The following is a 20,417-nucleotide window of genomic DNA, read 5'->3' as shown; positions in this document are numbered from 1 at the left end:
TACAGAGGTGGAATTGTGCATAAAAATGTTCACAATTGGGCACCTGGGTGGCTCAGTGGTTGAGCATCTACCTTTGGCTCAGGTCGTGATCCCAGGGTCCTGGGATCAAGTCCTGCATTAGGCTCCCCACAGGGAGCCTGCTTCTCCTTCTGCCTATGTCTCTCTGCCTCTGTCTCTGTGTCTCTCAAGAATAAAAAGATAAAACCTTTAAAAGATGTTCATTATTACAATTCTGAAGAAGAGGGGAAAATGGACTGAAGACCAAGAGGTATGCATGAATGTGTTCAGGAGGTGAGTGAGGAGGTGCTGAGGTAAGGAATGAAGATATAGACTGTACAGCAGGGACGTGCCATGTGGGACGCGAGCCACTAAACCTGTGGCTTTGATTCCTCTAGTGGAAACACCAGTGATCAGCAGGATAAGCTAGATAATGAGCCCTCAAAAAAAATCACAAGATAATGGTACATTTAGTGGCATTCAGGATGAAGAAACTCTAAAAAGGAGACACACGTTTGAGGCTTAGTATGTATAACATGACTGCTGTCCTCAGGGAGCCTCAAGTGTCTGCACCAAGGAAGAGTCCTATGACACAATCTCTAAGCTCCATCCTGCTCTGAGACTTAGGGTGGCCATGGAGACAGGTTTAAGCCGAATAAGATGAAAAACTGCATTGGTGATAGAAAGCAGTAGGTGCAAAAATGCAGGAATTTAAAGAGGAGAGACATTGCTGCAGACCAGACTGGTTACAGAGGATAATGAACAAAGATGATGGAAAAGCCATCAACGGGCCAAGAGAAGAGGCAGTGGAGGAGAGTATTCCAGAAGATGAGGAGGAGAATATGTAAAAGTGTTACTACCTCAGAGGCCACAAATAAACCAGTTTGGCTGGAGTGCAGAGTTCTGCCAGGAAGATGGCAGTGAATAAGGTCAATGCCATCCTGTGGTCCTTAAATGGCACAAGCATAATAATGAGCTGGACTTTCAGGTTGGTGAGCAACTACTCCAGGGAGGGAGTTTGAGGTGGCTTGCTGACGTTTCTCTTAATGTGTCTACTTGAGCATGAGGAGGACTAAACTAAAACCAACCCCAACTCATGCTTTTGTATGGAGTTTATTGCTCAAGATGAGACTCAAGTAGATATTTAATTTTTTCAAATTAGTGGATTTGAAATAAGGCAGCAAGCCCAGACGGACATGAAGACTGTGAAGACAACTAGCATAACCACGAAACACAGCCACAGGCAAGGGGCTGTACAAGATGGAGAATAAAAATGCTTCTTTGGGAAGTTTAGTCTAGCAGCAAATGGAAATCTGGATTAGCATTAGAGAGATAGATCTGAAGCTCAGCCCTCGCAACTAACACGTGAGAGAGTTCAGGAGGGCTGGAGGGAGGCTAAGGAGATGGGAGAACAGAAAGGAGGGGATGGAGTGGATGAGGCAGGATTCAGCAGATTTCCAGAGCAGGAATGGGCAGCTCCTTCTATGAGGTGTTTTATGAAAATGCATCCTGGGACAGTGTTCAGAACAAGGCTTGAATGAGGGTGCTGGCTGAGCCAACAGAAATGAGATGACTGTGAGGGATACTTTAAACAATCTACAGAACTTGGACAATTAAGCAGGGGCATGATTACATCAGAAAATGCCAAGGATTCCAGCATTAAGCCAAATAATGGCGCTGGGCTAAGAATTAGGTATTTGGGGTCTGCTCAGCCTTCCCTTTAATAGTCACATCCTTCATTGAAATGCAGGCAGAACAGTTTCACTGCACAGATACCAGGGCATTTAGTATACTTTCGCTACCTCTTAATTCTGAGCAGGCTACCTATCCTGCGCTGGTGGTGTTCCCAACGTGAAGCACGAATTTTTCACTCATTTCCCAACCCCTGGAGCTTTAAAGCCAAGATATAACACATGATAAAACTGGCAGTTGAGTGGATTTTATTTTATTGCTCAAGGGAAACTTAAACAAAAACCGACAACTTGGAAGGACTTTACTCATGAACTCAAGTCCCCTCTAAAAATAGACACAGTTACACCATTCATTTGGTACATAAACTTATTACGTCTTACAACTTAGAGAACTGGCAGAATGAATAGATTCATTATCTCTTTATTTATGCTTTTCTTAAGAGCTGTCAAGCCTTTGCACTCTACATTTCCTCCAGAATCCCCTCTAAGAATGTCTCTCTGAGTGGTTCACATAGAGATTACACATATCCTGCCCCTCATTCAGTGATTTGCACTGAGTCTTCTCTCTCCCAGAGGGAAGAGACTGACTTTGACGTCACAAGGAGGTCTCAGATACAGGGTAGGAGCTCCATAACTATCTGTGAAATAAATCTGTTTGCTTTTAGGCTAAGTACAGCCACTCCCATTCCATTTGAAGTCCTGCCATTTCAAGGGCCCCAAATTGTCTTTTATCAGCAGCTATTCAGATTACTTCCCCTCTGCCATTATTGTGCAAGAAGATATGGATAAAACGATTTACTAATTCAGGAAGATTTCAGGGTGTGTCAGGTTTTAGGACACACACACTCTTATCTTTCAGCTACTGTTCTGCCTAACCACCCACCCAAGGCATGGTGACTACTACTAAGATAAATACCACCTACACCTCGCTCTAATTCTAAATTGTAAGCTTATCAATAAGCTTCACCTGAATTTAGGTCCAAGAGACAAGATATATTGAGTTGAAGGCTCATCTTCATTCTCTCGATGGGCTAGAGAAGGAAATTAAACTTGTTAAACAATCTGGTGAATTGGATTCTAGCTTCAATCCTGTCACTGACTTGACCGGAGTCCTCAAGAAAGTAGCTGACAACACTGCATCTTGGCTGCTTATACTTTCAGTGATAGGAACAGACAACTGTTCTGGGGAGAAAAAAAAAAAAAAGGCTATTAAAACTCTGTGGAAGAATTAACCTAGTTCCTGTTTAATTTTTGTGACCTACTAGTACATATTTGAAGAGAATATGCACAAGCCTCTGTCTTACGCTGTCCCAAGGGTTACACAGCAGAATGGAGTCATGGGCTAAGATTTTTCTAGGAACAGCTACCTTCTTGGAATGGAACAAAGCCAAAATGGAAATGTGTATCAAATTCTGCACTACCACAGGTTGAGTTACAGTGACATTCCAACCTTACATGGTGAAAGGGGTGCAATAGACATTAGAATCTAACACAACTGAAGGAATTTTTTTTCACTTCTTACTCTCCCTTAATTTCTTCTTTTAGGGTCTGACATAAGGTGACCCCCTAATTCCTGAAATGCCTTTGTCTTGACTTATACTATACCTGCTACCTCTGTGAGCTTACCTTCCTCTCAATCTTTGCTGCCACCTCTTCCACGTTCAAGATTCCCACTGTGCATGCCCCCCCACCCCCGCAGCCTTCCATCAAGAATACATCTTCAACTTCGTGACTATCTCTCTCCAAATTCTACTGTGGGTTTCAGACATCTCAGTTCACTAAGCATTCATTCCTGCTCTCCCATTCAAGCCACAGGATATTTCAAACCATTTGTCACAACATAAAAAAGGTTGATGCCTAAAAGACATACATAAAGCTAAACTCACTACCTTTCTGCAAAGCAAATTTCCTTCTCCCCACACTACTTGCAATCGCTATTGCTATTTTGAGTTTACCAACTTGAAACATTAATTACCTTTTGCTCCCTCCTACTGTAATCCCTAAATTTAATTTGTTGCCAAGTTCAAACTTTCTGGTTTGCAACATACCACATTTGTTTCCTTACTTTCTATTCCCATCTTTCCCTTTGGAGTCTGGCCCTGTTTTATAACTTTCGTTACCTGTTATTCCTCCCCAGGACTGGTCCCTCTTGTTGGCCACACTCAATCTCAGGCTCCTCCACCCTACTTCCAGACACTCCAGTCCTCTTGCCCAGTTAAACCAATTTCCCCTGTCCCACCCCCCACTCCCCCTAACCAGACTTGTGTTACTGGGCCAGAATGGATTGTCACCCTCCCTTTCTACATGGCCAACTGTTGACTGTCTTTAAAGGTCCAGCTCAAGTTTCATTTCTTTAGTGACACTCAGCTTTTCCTACACTCCCACTGGACAATGCTATTCCCTTCTTCAGTACATTGTCATTCTCTACACCCGTCGTTGTTTCTTGAATAGTAAGCATGAAGGAAGCTGGGTTTGGACCATTTTTTTCTGGTATCCTCATTGACGGTGCTAGATGCATAATGGGTGTTCAAGAAATGCTTTTTTTTATTACAAAATGATTGAAGTTCAAACTATATTCTTTAATTGGAAAACCTCTGCTCTTATTCCTCTTCTCAGTGATTGCAAATTGAATTTAGAAGAGCCCATGAGGGTCATGACACTCTGGTTCCCCTCCCCATTCTTCTCTCCCCTTTTGAAATTTAACACACGAAAAACACAGCATATGATACTAAAAGTTCTACAATTTAAGAACTTTAGTAACAAGGGACCACAAAATCCTTTAAGTATGAAAAACTATCCCCCCCCCCACACACACACACAGCATTCAGGTTAAACAAAGCCCTTATATTAAAAAGCAAGGATAACCTGAAACCCTTCCTCTTCAGGTCCCTGGGGAAATGCTGCTCTGAGCCTGACCTTGGTGGTGGAGAAGGTGGGTGTGGGGAGGAAACCTTAAATGCCTAGAATCTAGGGCTCAAGCCAAGGGAGGACGAGACCCAAATCCACTGAGGCCCAGTACATCTTTCTCTGATGCCAGAAGTTGAAGGGGGGTTCTCATTTCTTAACTTGTCTCGCTCTATGCTTAAATCTGTTTAAGCTATTGTTCTGCTTATCCTATTGCCCACCAGCCACCAAGTAACAAGGCCTTCCTAGTTAGTTCAAGGAAACAACAGCACACCAAGTCACATGCCCTATTGTACTCTGCTTAAGAGTAACTGCAACAGTTAGGTTTTTGTGGGCCAGCAGAACTTAATTAACTACATTATAAATCAAGGAAAAATTAGAGCTCCACATATATGCAAACCTTTATAATTTCCATACATCCCTGAATTAATCATAAGGGCAAACAAATTACTTGCATTAAAAATAATCTAAAAAAGTTGTTGGCTTGCCACAAGGTTAATATACCATTGAGTTACGAAATTATTGCTAGGGAAAAAATGAAGAAAACAACATATGGAATAGTCAGCATATCATCCTAGCAAAGAGCTAGTTCTTTTGCAAAAGACTTTGGCAGTGTGGCCATATTTCTCCTTAAGGCAAACCACAATACTTAAGTATGTCTTCTTTTTTTTCTGCTTTATTCCTAAACAGAGGTCTTGGAGATTCTGCCAGTGATGTACCTGGATAGTCACTGGGTATTTTAATACAAGTACTGATTAAAATGCCCACCCTACAAACTACACAGAACCTTGAAGAGGGGTGTGAGGGCCTTCGAACACAGGCAACCTTATGAGGTTGTGTCTAATCCTCTAGTAAGATGCATAAGATAGTATGTCAGAATTTTAAAACTTTGAAGGTCCAAAGAAAGTAGTAATAGTGGAAAACTGGGGGTATGGAGACCTTTTTGTAATTTTTCCACGCTGAAATTCAGAAGGAAAAAAAAAACGAAAAAAAAAAAATAGGGGCGGGAGAGTTCAACCCCAAGACCCTGTTGCAGATTCTATGGCACAAGTCAAGAAGATGTAGCCAGCCAGCTCATAAATTTGCCACTAACCACAAGTAAATATAATTCAAAACACCTGGAAAGCTTTTTGAATAAAATGAACTGAAAGACCCTATGGAGTCAGGCAGTTGTCAGAATCTGTGCTGCCAGACAGATGGAGTCAACGCTCTCAGAACAATGAGACAAATCAAAGGCTTAATTCATTCAGCTGAGGAGCACCTCTGCACATGGATTACAGTTTACACTTCATAATGTATACTCCTGCTAACGCCATATGTTTAAAAAAATGTCACTGGGGTTGGAAAGACAATTCCCAGTCAAATTCTCGCCACCCTTTGGTTACATGAGTGTGTTCACTTGGTGATAAATCACTGAGCTCTAACTTTGGATTTGCACACTATTTTGTACGTGTGTTATGCCTTAATAGGAAGGTTTGAAAACTTCCTGGCACCCTTCAGCTACATTAGTGGCATCATTAAACACTGCTGCAGAAATACCTCAGTAGTATAGCATTCCAGTCATTTGACATAAACTGACTATTTAAGATGGAAACGTAACTGCTTGTGGACGACCAGCTCATGGGCGGTAAGAACCAACGTTGCATCTAAATGTCTGAGGGAGAAAATGATTCATCGATTTAGGGGTGTGCAGACTGGGCCACTGAATCCAAAACAGGCTAATTCAGCAATTTCCAAATGTGGGGCAACTCTTAAGACTCTTTCGGCTTAAAGTTTACTCTAATGTTTCAAGAGAAAAGCACTGCATGGGGTGTGGGTGTGTGTGTGTGTGTGTGTGTGTGTGTGTGTGTGTGTAATAGAAATTAATAGAAATTGGGTCAGTAGGAATCCATTTTTGAAGTTTCAAAACATTCTTAACATGTGACATTCCATGGAATCATAAAATCAGAGCTGAGAATAACTGATCTGAATCAGCAGAAAATGCCTATGAGAAGCAGGAATCCCAACCAAAACCCGTTGCCATGGTTACAACCCTATAAAGCAGCTCAAAGATTATATAACAGGGCAAAAGTGGAAAGTCAGTACTCTGTATGTACCCAGATGATAAATTTCACATACTTTTTAAATACATGTGTTAATCAAGCGTCTCCTATGTATTATGGAAGATTCATCTTGAGAACAGAAAAAGGTTATTTGGCGAGAAGAAGCTTCATTTATTCATTTAACAAATAGGTATTGAGGGACTTAACATGGTGAGGTGCCATGATACGGTATTTTTCTTGGAAGACACACTTTATGCTCTTTAGGACCTCAGGCTACTTGGGAAGGCTGGGGGTAGACGATACTAACAGAGATGCAACAATTATAGAAAAATAAAATGTGATGTGAATCAAATGCTAAGCAGTGCCGTATTTAACTGCAGCAATTGAAGGAAGGGGTATATTCAGTATAGATTAGTATACCTGCAGGGGGTGGGCAGTGCGAGGGGGCACAGTCTGGGCCTTCTAGCATGGACTGATTAAGATTGCTGAAAGAAGATAGGGCATTCTAAGCTAGGACAGTCTAAGCAAAGGGCAAGGTGGTGTGAATCAGCAGGAGGTAGACCAGGGCCACTCAAAGTGTGATTCAAGGCCTAGTGCCAGCCCCCAATTTTTTTATTACCAGTGTTTTCACCAAGACAAGTCCAGAAATTAATAAACTAGATCTAGAAACTTATTGCAGTTTGACAGAGTAATTTTGTTTCGTGAGTCTAATAATAACTTGTATTTTACATCTCTTTATAATTTCATCTCCTAATGATTTTTATTGTATTATACAAAAGTATCGATCCATGATGGGTTCGAAGTAAAAAAACAACTACCAATCTGAGCAGTGGGTCTCTCAGCACAGCTCCTTTAAGAAGCGTTGTTTAGGGAAGTGTGATGATATAGCTGACTCAAACAGCTGGGGTTTGGAGGTGGGGGCCAGGGAGAGGCGAGATAACAGAGACCTTGAAACCAAAAGCCAGGGAAAATAAGCATTAGAAACTCATCCTAGGGGATGCCTGGGTGGCTCAGTGGTTGAGCGTCTGCATTCCACTGAGGCTCAGGTTGTGATCCTGGGGTCCTGAGATCCAGTATCGCATCAGGCCCCCCACAGGGAGCCTGCTTCTCCCTCTGCCTAGGTCTCTGCCTCTCTCTGTCTCTCACAAATAAATAAATAAAATCTTTAAAAAAAAAAAAAAAAGAAAGTCGTCCTAGGTTCACAAATAAGGAGGTGACATGAAGAAAGAAGTTATTTTGTGAGGCAGAGTCTGGCAGCAGTTGGTTGGGTTCGAGGGTTCGATAGGGAAGGGAGATCAATGTCTTGGGGAAATCCAGGGAGTAGAGTTCTTTTGGAAATCTGGCGAAGATTCTGAACTGGAATTCCACCCCACCCCACCCCCACCAGCCCAGAGGGATGGATGGTAAGCACTGTAGGATAAGGGGCAAAATTTAGGGACACTAGCTATTTGAGGGTAAAAAAGGAGAAACAAGGACTCCAAGGTTTCTTGCTGGAAGCCGAACACAAAGAGACCTCACTTCCTTAAAAGGAAAAGTTAAGCCTTGACCAAGGATGACAAGTAAAAACAGGCTAGGAAAGAATGTGGGGGACCCCAAAACACTGAATTACTTGGAGGATGAAGAGGTTTTTTGGCGGGGGGGAGGGCTCAGGGGGCAAGGGGTATGATCATGGAAAACAAGAAAGATCTAGTAAAAAAGTAACACTAAACACTGAGACTATGGATCTGTACCTCATCAAATCTGTGTGACCCATAAACTAACCTACATGGTTTCTACCCTCTGCACTGGAATTAGCATATGTTAAAATGGCCATCTGCAGAGTACACTGTAAGGGAGGAGCCTTTCTGTCAAGGTTTAAATAGCAATGCTTCCCTGAGCTCCTTCTTACAGGTATAAACAACAGAATGGTACGTGAGATTTAATAGAATCAAATTAAGATGACCTCTGCTTGGGACCTGCAAGAAGAATGTTTCATTTTGCCTTGAAAATACTGTTTAAACTTTATATAAGTTTTTAACTATAACACCACTGATCTGTTAATATTTGATATGTGGTACATAAGTACTTCCAAGGGTATCTTATATGAAGGGCAGTGATTCCCCCCCTTGTTATAACTCGTACCTGTAAGGGGTAGATTCTTATGAATTTAATAAGCAGTATTTAATAGACTGCTTTTATGTGATTATATCACTGTTAGTAATTTTCCAAAAGGATTTACAGACAAATTGCTCTCCGAATCTGGTTGGGAAAAAGCTTTTTACCAGATAAGATGCCATCTATCTTGTATAAGAAATATATTGTTTACCCTCCCCCACCCAGGGCTATAGAAGATAAGAAAGCACCTAAGGGTACAGTTACTAACAACCTTAGACAGGTTTAGAAGGTAAGTAAGGACTATGGGGTTAAAGTCTCCTAAGAGATCAAACTTCAAGAAATTCCAATAAACAGAGACATACAAGGGAGTGTGGGTGCCTACAAGGATGAGAACATGTCATTAAAAAAATTGTGGGGGGATCCCTGGGTGGCTCAGCGGTTTAGTGCCTACCTTAGGCCCAGGGTGTGATCCTGGGGTCCCAGGATCCAGTACCATGTCATGCTCCTTGCGTGGACCCTGCTTCTCCCTCTGCCTATGTCTCTCTCTCTCTGTCTCTCATGAATAAATAAATAAAATCTTTTAAAAAAATTTAAAAATTAAAAAATTGTGTCGGCAATACAAACTGGTTCTCTTGTCAGCACTGGAGTTTCTGGCCTATACTATGCTTGTTTGAACTGTTTCTGAATGTGCCTTGTATTTTTCCTTATTACATAATCTTTAATTTTTGAAGATTATCTTGTACAGCAGCCACTTCTGAATGAATGCAAGTATATATTCCCTAGACTGGCATTTTCTAAACTGAATTAGAGACCACTTGGTTCTATGAAATGTTACTGTATTCCTTACAAAGAAAGAGTATGTTTATCTTATGGTCAAAAAAAGAAGTTTGGGAAATATATAAACACATTAAAAACTTAGAGAAAGTCTTGTAGTAAAGAAATTCATTAAACTTTTTACTTACCTTATAATTTGGAAATGACCAGAAAACCTTTTTTCCCATTTGCGGAATGTTTATGAACCTCACAGCAAACACTATGTTTTATGTAGGAAGTACCGCCTTGCCTAAGCACAGCTAAAATCAGTATTTAAAATAAAAACTAAATAAAGTAGTTCATGAGAAGGGGAAAAAAAGAACCCATGTGAAGTTTCGGGAGAAAATATATATTACTATTACCATAGTTTTGTTAAGGTTCTATGATGCTAACCTAAAATGAAATGTTTCAGATGCATTTGAATGACCTGGAAAGTATAACAGAGACACTTTTATTTTAAAAGTGCAGATATTAAGCGTTAGAATTAATTTCATATTTTTAAAGTATATTTACTTTCCCAGCTGCACTTTCCATCCTTTCTGTTTTTATTCCTGACTGTGGGGGACAGCATTTTCCAAAACATCAGATAGGTGGAAAAACAAGCAGATGGGATAGGATGTAAACTTAGCCACAAACTACCCATTCATAAATAGATTTAACTGAGGATATATTTTTGAGGCTTATAAATAAATAGATACAGATAACCTTACATAATTTTATTTATAAATATTAGGTTACAGAGAAAGCAAGCTATAAGACAATACAGTCAATTTGCTTTTAGGAAAAAACTGCTGTATTTTGCTAAATGTTTAGATTGTTTAGTATATCTTCTAGTAGAAAAAGAAGATTTCTAAATACTGTGTTTCCTTCAATACCTGACTACTTTTTTTTCTAAATTAAAAATGAGAAAGGATGGTAAATTAAACCATAAGTGCAAAGGGAAACTCTTAATCATCCTTAAAGTTTTACCACATATGAATGAGCTAAATATCACATCTTCAAACAGAAAGATTTAAATAGCCAATGGATTTTTTAAGCAAACAAATCCTTACATACATTTGGACTAAGGGAAAAGCAATTTATTCTCACATCCTAGAAAAGAAATTCCATGTAGGTGTGTTTTCAAACATAATGTTAATTGTTAATAACAGAAAAAAATGAGTAAAGCTGGCCACATTTCTGGCAACACAAGAGCCCCTTTGAAATTAAACACATCAACTTTTTTTAAGTCTCAAAGAATAACAAGTATGATTAATAAAAAATAATCAAGATAGGACTCAATTATGATGATTTTTTTTTTAAAGCAAACCAGGTCTGGGACGTCAGGGTGGCTCAGCCAGTTAAATGTCTGCCTTTTGGCTCAGGTCATGATTCTGGGGTCCTGGGATCAAGCCCCACATTGGGTTCTTTGCTCGGTGGGGAGTCTGCTTCTCCCTCTCCCCCGTTTGTGCTCTCTCTCTCTCTCAAATAAATAAAATCTTTTTTTTAAAAAAAGCAAACCAGGTCCAATAAAAAAGTTTTGCAATACTAAAAGCAAATAAGCAAAGGTACAATGATAAGGTGAAAACAGCAGCAATTAAGATAGCATACGAAAAACAAGTAGAATAGGATGGATGATCTAATAAGTACATAACAAAGACTACAGTTCTATGGCAAATAACCATTAGATTATTAGGAATAAAAGAATCACTGGAGGGGCACCTGGGTGGCTCAGTGGTTGAGCATCTGTCTTTGGCTCAGGTCCTAACCCCAGGGGTCCTCGGATAGGATCCAATGAGTCCCGCATTAGGGCTCCCCATGAGGAACCTGCTTCTCCTTCTGCCTATGTCTCTGCCCCTCTTTGTGTGTCTCTCATGAATAAATAAATAAAATCTTTAACAAAAAAAGAATCACTGGACACAGCAATAAGAAGATAAAGGAATATTATAAATTAAGGAACTAAGACCATCCTTTCACATCATTTTGAAACATCCTTCAAATCTACTAGAGTATGATTTTAAAACAAAAAAAAAAGTAGTCCACTGCTAAGTGAGATAATTATAATGCTACATATCATGCAGTGAGTACAATACAAATAATTATAGGTTGGATTAAACAAAATCTGACCCTACCTGGTTATAAAAATACATGTTAAAAATGGCTACTCCTTTTAGATTCACTAATGCAAATGAAGCAGCAAGACATTAGTCACAGAATCTGAAAAAAAAAGCAAATTTTAAACCAAAAAGACGACATAAAATGAAAAACACAGCACCAGATAATGATTTTTTAAATATCCCGTAAATAAAAGAAAATCTAATGAATTTTTTTCTTTTTACAAAACACTGGTAGATTTAACATGAAAAAACACAATCCTACCTGAAGAACTATTCTAACATTTGAATATGATGAATCAAATTAGCAACACAAACACAATGAAAGAATTCAGTATATCTAAAAAAAAAAAAAAATTCAGTATATCTAAATAAAACAACAAATATTATCATATAGTCATCAGGTCAATCATAATATTCAAGTGCAGAATTTTGGGAAAACATTTTTTCACAATAATTTATCAAATTCTCAGGTAAAGACATTCTCAATAAGTATAATACTGCAGCATTTTTACACAGCATTAAGGCAGTAAGACAAATGGAATAGAAGAACATAATCAGGGATCCCTGGATGGCTCAGCGGTTTAGCGCCTGCCTTTGGCCCAGGGCGCAATCCTGGAGACCCTGGATCGAATCCCACATCGGGCTCCCGGCATAGAGCCTGCTTTGCCTGCTTCTGTCTCTGTCTTGGTCTATCATGAATGAATAAATAAATAAAAATATTTAAAAAAAAAAAAAAAGAAGAACATAATCAAGCCACATGGAAACTGGAAAAATATAACTTTCCTAAATGACAAATGAATCAAAATAGTAAGCAACTATTTAAAACACAGCAAACTGAAATATATTCATAGCCCTACATGGCTCTTTTAAGAGCAGTTTGTAAAAAACTAGTAAAACTGATAAACTGCTGATAAAATTAAACAAAAGAGCAAGGCACAAAAATTATTGACCTCAAAGACATATACTTAGTACAAAAATTATTTAAATTGTTAGGGAGTTCCATATGCATGAATGCTTTTTTAAAAAGGAAAGGAATAACCTTCTTGAAAAGAAAAAAAAAAGCTTAAGTACCTAAAATGAAATAAAAACTCTAAACAGACCAAAGAAATAAGCAATATTATCAACAAACCTCAGAAGAAACAAAAATCTCACTTAAATGTTTAAATATTAAATGAATGATAATCCTTTTACAGAAATGATTCCTAAAAGTGCTCTATCAAATTCCTCTTCATGAAGTGAATGTCAACTTGATTCTTAAACCAGACTTATGGCTAAAATCTCAAAAGGAAATTATAGATTGGTCTTACTTGCAAACTTAGATGCAAAATTCAAAATGAAATCTTAACAAACCACTTTAAAAGAATTGTTCTTCATGTTCTGTCAGGTTTTAGCCTGTAAGGCTAATTTTAAATAAGACCAATGATTCACAAAAGAAATAATAAAAATAAAGTGGATAAAAAAATCCAACACTCATTTCTGTCTTTAAAGTAGATGGATTTTTAAAAAATATTATATACTTGATATGTCCAAAAAAACTCAACACTATTCTTAGACAATTAGAGATATTCATTTAAAAAAAAGAAAAACCACATTAAGATATCTAGTCATTATTCCTAATTAACGATGTTAGGAAATTTGACCTTTGTAATCAAGTATGAAAAATGAAGTTCTGTAAGGAAACAAAATTAAAACAGCACCCTTTGCACACTATGCAATTATATAACCTAAAAGACCAAGCTACTAAAGAAACTAAAAATAGAGTTCAACAAAGGGGTAAGTTATAAAATCACAAAAATCTACTGCTGCATTCCCATTCCAATAATAAACATCTACCAAATACAACTAAGACAGAAATCCGTTTTACCGCAGTAAAACCACCAGAAAACATTCACCTGAAAATTACCCTAATAGGAAACACATATACTGCAGGGACTAAGTATGGAAAAGATGACAACAGTTTAATACAATGCAGAAGCATTTAGGCCTTTATTTCTACCTAGAGAGTTTCCAAATCCTGTCGATTGTACCTCTGTAATGTACCAGTATGACGTACAAATAGCTTCTCCTCTAAATATAAACTTAATGCCCAAGTTCCTCAGAACATGAGGTTTGAGACAGATGGTTTCTATCAAAGGAATGAATGAAACAAACCACAAGTAAATGTTCATTTAGTACATCTGTGGTAGTTAAAAAAAATAATAAGGATAAAGCCAAATAACTACGGAACTACCAGGATAACGAAGACACTCAAGACCCTGTTGACTATACTACCACATAAACCAAATGTCCCAGCAGCCGGGTGGCTCAGCAGTTTAGCAGTTTAGCGCCGCCTTCAGCCCAGGGCGTGATCCTGGAGACTCGGATCCAGTCCCACGTCGGGCTCCCTGCATGGAGCCTGCTTCTCCCTCTGCCTGTGTCTCTACCTCCCTCTCTCTCTCTCTCTCTCTCTGTGTGTGTGTGTCTCTCATGAATAAATAAATAAAATCTTTAAAATAAATAAATAAACCAACTGTCTGAGCCAGGACCTCAGTTCAGGAACAGGTACTCCTCAAATTAGACCTCTCTTCTTTCCTCCCATCTAAAAAAAGTGTTTTCTACAAAAGATGTTTGCCCTAGCTGTATTCACAGTATTTTTTTATATCTCAGAGATGTGATTAAACTCTAATACTGCATTTATTCCCCTCGTTCACTAATTGTTCATTTCAAGGGATATCCAGGTGAATAAAACATGCAGTCTCTGATCTTCAGGAGCTTCCACTATCTTATTTAGCACAGCCATTAAAATAAGTGTTTATAATCATGCTACCTGATACATGAAAATGAATGTACAGAAAAGTCAGCTGGTAATCTCTCAACAACAAAAACAAGAAAACTGCATAACCACTGATAAAAGCAACATGAAAGGATTGTCTCTAACATGCAAACAGAAACAAAGGAGACAAGAATTTTTAAAAAAAGATACAAGTAGTTGGTGTTTTTAAATCGTTTTTCCAAACTTGCACTGCAACTTTCACAAAGCTTTCAAGAGCAAAGTTTGGCATTATCTAGCTACTTCTATTCCTGTATTTTTTTTTTTAGAGGGGACTAACCTTTAGGCAGAGGTAGCTCAGTGTGCCCCTTTTTCCCCCTCCTGTTTCTCTTAACTGCCAATAACATAAAATAAAATGCCAAGTACTTCTTGTAAATTACTGCCCTTACTGAATAGGGGAATTCATGTTCCTTTTCCTCATTTTAAAACAAGATGAATGGAACATGTTATATTTCTTACTTTTTAAAAGTTGCTTTTTTAAAATTGTGAGCCTTAAATGAATTATTTCAATGGGTCACTGGCCCCTTGATATAAAAAATGTTCTCCCATCCCGTTTAAGACGATGCTATTTGTTAGAATATAAAATATAAAAAGAGATCCTGAAAGTAGATTTTACTTACAAATTTTGCAACACCGGGCAGGAGACGCCTCTACATTCAGGCTACCCGTGGCCCTTGAAGGCATTGAAAGAGGGATTTTATGTTTCTTCATTAACTTCCAATTTATTTTGTTCTTTAATGAAACAATGTTTCATTTTGTTTTTTTTTCAATGTTTCATTTTGGATGCCACTCTGAGAAACAGTTCAAAATTGGGAGACCCAAAACTGAGGAAGAGAAAGAAAGAAATGAACATAAGCGACAATGTCAGTCAAAGAGAAGAGGAACTGCCACTAAAGCCAGGATAATTCTCCAAGAAGCCCACTTCACGCTTGGCCACTAGCTCCAGTTAGAACAGAAGAATCATAAAGCCCTCACACTGAGAGGCAAAGAGCATCCAAGGACTTAGGCTAATTTCCTTAATGATGCCACAGAGAGTTTGGTGAATTTAATCTTGAGAAGATTTATTATATTGGTTTCAGCTTCTTATTTAGCTTGAACACAATTAACTATAGTCCAAATACATTCTTGTCTGTGTGTTCTTGCTAGTCTCTCAAGAGTTCAACAGCTGCTTCTCTCTGGCTGCTAGTAATAGAAAGGAATGAATTCAGTGATTTAAACCCTGAACCTTGAAAGACTTGACTTTTGCACTTGAAAACTTCTTTTAAAAAACAAGTAAATCAATAAAATAAAAACCTGCCAAGCCTGAGAACCCTAAGGCTAAAGCATGGAAAAATGAAATAAAAGACCCATGGTGGCTTCCAATCCAACTTCAAGATCCAGTTTTTGGTCTGTTTTATCGTTCTTTTCTTGTTAGGGTGCAGTATAAGGGTTGAAGCTCCAGATTAAAAAGTACAGAAAGATGTGTATAAGGCTCAGAGACAGAGGAATGAGTTAACCATGAAATCAGAAATTAGACTAGGGGGGCAAGATGCCGGCAGAGTAGGGTCTCCAGGTCACCTGGTCCTCAGCAAATTACCTAGAAAACCATCCAATCATCCTGAAAACCTACGAATTCGGCCTGAGATTTAAAGAGAGACCAGCTGGAACGCTACAGTGAGAAGAGTTCGCGCTTCTATCAAGGTAGGAAGACGGGGAAAAAGAAATAAAGACACAAAAGGCCTCCGAGGGGGAGGGGCCCCGCGAGGAGCCGGGCTGAGGCCGGGGCGAGTGTCCCCAGGACAGGAGAGCCCCGTCCCGGAGGAGCAGGAGCTGCACCAACCTTCCCGGGCAGAAAGGGGCCCGCAGGGAGTTGGAGCAGGACCCAGGAGGGCGGGGATGCCCTCGGGCTCCCTGGGACAGTAACAGAGGAACTGCGCCCCGGGGAGAGTGCGCCGAGCTCCCTAAGGGCTGCAGCGCTCAGCGGGACCCGGAGCAGCTCGGAGGGGCTCGGGCGGCGGCTCCGCGGAGGGGGCTGCGCGGCTCCGGGAGCAGCTCGGGGGGGGGCTCGGGCGGAGGAAGAAGCTCCGCGGAGGGGGCGGCGCGGCTCCGGGAGCAGCTCGGGGGGGTTAGGGCGGCGGCTCCGCGGAGGGGGCTGCACCGCCGGGAGAGCGAATCCAACAGCTCAGGCCCCGGAGCACAGGGCGCCGGGACACAGCCCAGGATCCGGCCTCCCCCGGGACAGGCAGAGGCCGGGAGGGCCCAGGACAGCAAGGACGCTCCTGCCTGGAGCTGAGCAGATCAGCGGCCCCGCCCCGGAGCCCCCAGGCCCTGCAGACGGAGAGCCCCGGAGCTACTGCGGGGGCTGACTCCAGGGTCCCAGAGCTGCCCCCGCCACTGTGGCTTCCTCCCGGGGCCTCACGGGGTGAACACCCCCCACTGAGCCCTGCACCAGGCAGGGGCGGAGTAGCTCCCCCAAGTGCTCACACCTGAGAATCAGCACAGCAGGCCCCTCCCCCAGAAGACCAGCTAGACGGACCAGTTCCAGGGGAAGTCAAGGGACTTAAACTACACAGAATCGGAAGATACTCCCCCTGGTTTTTTTTTGTTTTTTGTTTTTTTTTGTTTTTGTTTTTGTTTTTTTTGTTTTGTTTTGTGCTTTTTTTTTTCTCTCTTTCTTCTTGATTTCTGATTGCTTCCCCCAACCCCCCTTTTTTTTCTTTTTTCTCCTTTCTTTTTCTTCTCTTTTTCCCCTATTTTTTTCTTCTTTCTCTTTTTTCTTTTTCTCTTTTCTTTCCTTCTCTCTCTTTTTCTCCTTTTCCCAATACAACTTGTTTTTGGCCACTCTGCACTGAGCAAAATGACTAGAAGGAAAACCTCACCTCAAAAAAAAGAATCAGAAACAGCCCACTCTCCCACAGAGTTACAAAATATGGATTACAATTCAATGTCAGAAAGCCAATTCAGAAGCACTATTTTACAGCTACTGGTGGCTCTAGAAAGAACCATAAAGGACTCAAGAGACTTCATGACTGCAGAATTTAGATCCAATCAGGCAGAAATTAAAAATCAATTAAATGAGATGCAATCCAAGCTAGAAGTCCTAACGACGAGGCTTGACAAGGTGGAAGAACGAGTGAGTGACATAGAAGACAAGTTGATGGCAAAGAGGGAAACTGAGGAAAAAAGAGACAGGCAATTAAAAGACCATGAGGATAGATTAAGGGAAATAAATGATAGCCTGAGGAAGAAAAACCTACGTTTAATTGGGGTTCCTGAGGGCGCGGAAAGGGACAGAGGGCCAGAATATGTATTTGAACAAATCCTAGCTGAAAATTTTCCGAATCTGGGAAGGGAAACAGGCATTCAGATCCAGGAAATAGAGAGATCCCCCCCTAAAATCAACAAAAACCGTTCGACACCTCGACATTTAATAGTGAAGCTTGCAAATTCCAAAGATAAGGAGAAGATCCTTAAAGCAGCAAGAGAAAAAAAGTCCCTGACTTTTATGGGGAGGAATATTAGGGTAACAGCAGACCTCTCCACGGAGACCTGGCAGGCCAGAAAGGGCTGGCAGGATATATTCAGGGTCCTAAATGAAAAGAACATGCAACCAAGAATACTTTACCCAGCAAGGCTTTCATTCAAAATGGAAGGAGAGATAAAGAGCTTCCAAGACAGGCAGGAACTGAAAGAATATGTAACCTCCAAACCAGCTCTGCAAGAAATTTTAAGGGGGACTCTTAAAATTCCCCTTTAAGAAGAAGTTCAGTGAACAATCCACAAAAACAAGGACTGAATAGATATGATGACACTAAACTCATATCTATCAATAGTAACTCTGAATGTGAACGGGCTTAATGACCCCATCAAAAGGCGCAGGGTTTCAGACTGGATCAAAAAGCAGGACCCATCTATTTGCTGTCTACAAGAGACTCATTTTAGACAGAAGGACACCTACAACCTGAAAATAAAAGGTTGGAGAACCATTTACCATTCAAATGGTCCTCAAAAGAAAGCAGGGGTTGCCATCCTTATATCAGATAAATTAAAATTTACCCCGAAGACTATAGTGAGAGATGAAGAGGGACACTATCTCATACTCAAAGGATCTATCCAACAAGAGGACTTAACACTCCTCAATATATATGCCCCGAATGTGGGAGCTGCCAAATATTTAAACCAATTAATAACCAAACTCAAGAAATACCTTGATAATAATACACTTATACTTGGTGACTTCAATCTAGCTCTTTCTACCCTGGATAGGTCTTCTAAGCACAACATGTCCAAAGAAACGAGAGCTTTAAATGATACACTGGACCAGATGGATTTCACAGATATCTACAGAACTTTACATCCAAACTCAACTGAATACACATTCTTCTCAAGTGCACATGGAACTTTCTCCAGAATAGACCACATACTGGGTCACAAATCGGGTCTGAACCGATACCAAAAGATCGGGATAGTCCCCTGTATATTCTCAGACCATAATGCCTTGAAATTAGAACTTAATCACAACAAGAAGTATGAAAGGACCACAAACACGTGGAGGTTAAGGACCATCCTGCTAAAAGATGAAAAGGTCAACCAGGAAATTAAGGAAGAATTAAAAAGATTCATGGAAACTAATGAAAATGAAGATACAACCGTTCAAAATCTTTGGGATGCAGCAAAAGCAGTCCTGAGGGGGAAATACATCGCAATACAAGCATACATTCAAAAACTGGAAAGAACTCAAATTCAAAAGCTCACCTTACACATAAAGGAACTAGAGAAAAAGCAACAAATAGACCCCACCCCCAGCAGAAGAAGAGAGTTAATTAAAATTCGAGCAGAACTCAATGATATCGAGACCAAAAGAACTGTGGAACAGATCAACAGAACCAGGAGTTGGTTCTTTGAAAGAATTAATAAGATAGATAAACCATTAGCCAACCTTATTAAAAAGAAGAGAGAGAAGACTCAAATTAATAAAATCATGAATGAGAAAGGGGACATCACTACCAACACCAAGGAAATACAAACGATTTTAAAAACATATTATGAACAGCTGTACGCCAATAAATTAGGAAATCTAGAAGAAATGGACGCATTCCTGGAAAGCCACAAACTACCAAAACTGGAGCAGGAAGAAATAGAAAACCTGAACAGGCCAATAACCAGGGAGGAAATCGAAGCAGTCATCAAAAACCTCCCAAGACACAAGAGTCCAGGGCCAGATGGCTTCCCAGGGGAATTCTATCAAACGTTTAAAGAAGAAATCATACCTATTCTACTAAAGCTGTTTGGAAAGATAGAAAGAGATGGAGTACTTCCAAATTCGTTCTATGAGGCCAGCATCACCTTAATTCCAAAACCAGACAAAGACCCCACCAAAAAGGAGAATTACAGACCAATATCCCTGATGAACATGGATGCAAAAATTCTCAACAAGATACTAGCCAATAGGATCCAACAACACATTAAGAAAATTATTCACCATGACCAAGTAGGATTTATCCCTGGGACACAAGGCTGGTTCAACACTCGTAAAACCATCAATGTGATTCATCATATCAGCAAGAGAAAAACCAAGAACCATATGATACTCTCATTAGATGCAGAGAAAGCATTTGACAAAATACAGCATCCATTCCTGATCAAAACCCTTCAGAGTGTTGGGATAGAGGGAACTTTCCTCGACATCTTAACAGCCATCTACGAAAAGCCCACAGCAAATATCATTCTCAATGGGGAAGCACTGGGAGCCTTTCCCCTAAGATCAGGAACAAGACAGGGATGTCCACTCTCACCACTGCTGTTCAACATCGTTCTGGAAGTCCTCGCCTCAGCAATCAGACAACAAAAAGACATTAAAGGCATTCAAATCGGCAAAGAAGAAGTCAAACTCTCCCTCTTCGCCGATGACATGATACTCTACATAGAAAACCCAAAAGCCTCCACCCCCAGATTGCTAGAACTCATACAGCAATTTGGTAGCGTGGCAGGA

The 20,417-nt window shown here is 40.1% G+C and overlaps 1 protein-coding gene across 1 annotated transcript in view; it reads right to left on the bottom strand.

The window, feature by feature from the left end:
- CLCN5 (chloride voltage-gated channel 5) overlaps positions 1 to 20,417 on the bottom strand; it is a 160,397-nt gene that overhangs the window by 90,841 nt on the left and 49,139 nt on the right. The window lies entirely within an intron of this gene.

Source organism: Vulpes lagopus, chromosome X, assembly GCF_018345385.1.
Source record: "Vulpes lagopus strain Blue_001 chromosome X, ASM1834538v1, whole genome shotgun sequence".
In the NCBI taxonomy this organism is placed as follows: Eukaryota; Metazoa; Chordata; class Mammalia; order Carnivora; family Canidae; genus Vulpes; species Vulpes lagopus.
The sequence above is the reverse complement of the archived record's forward strand: the minus strand, read 5'-3'. Positions and strand labels throughout refer to the sequence as shown.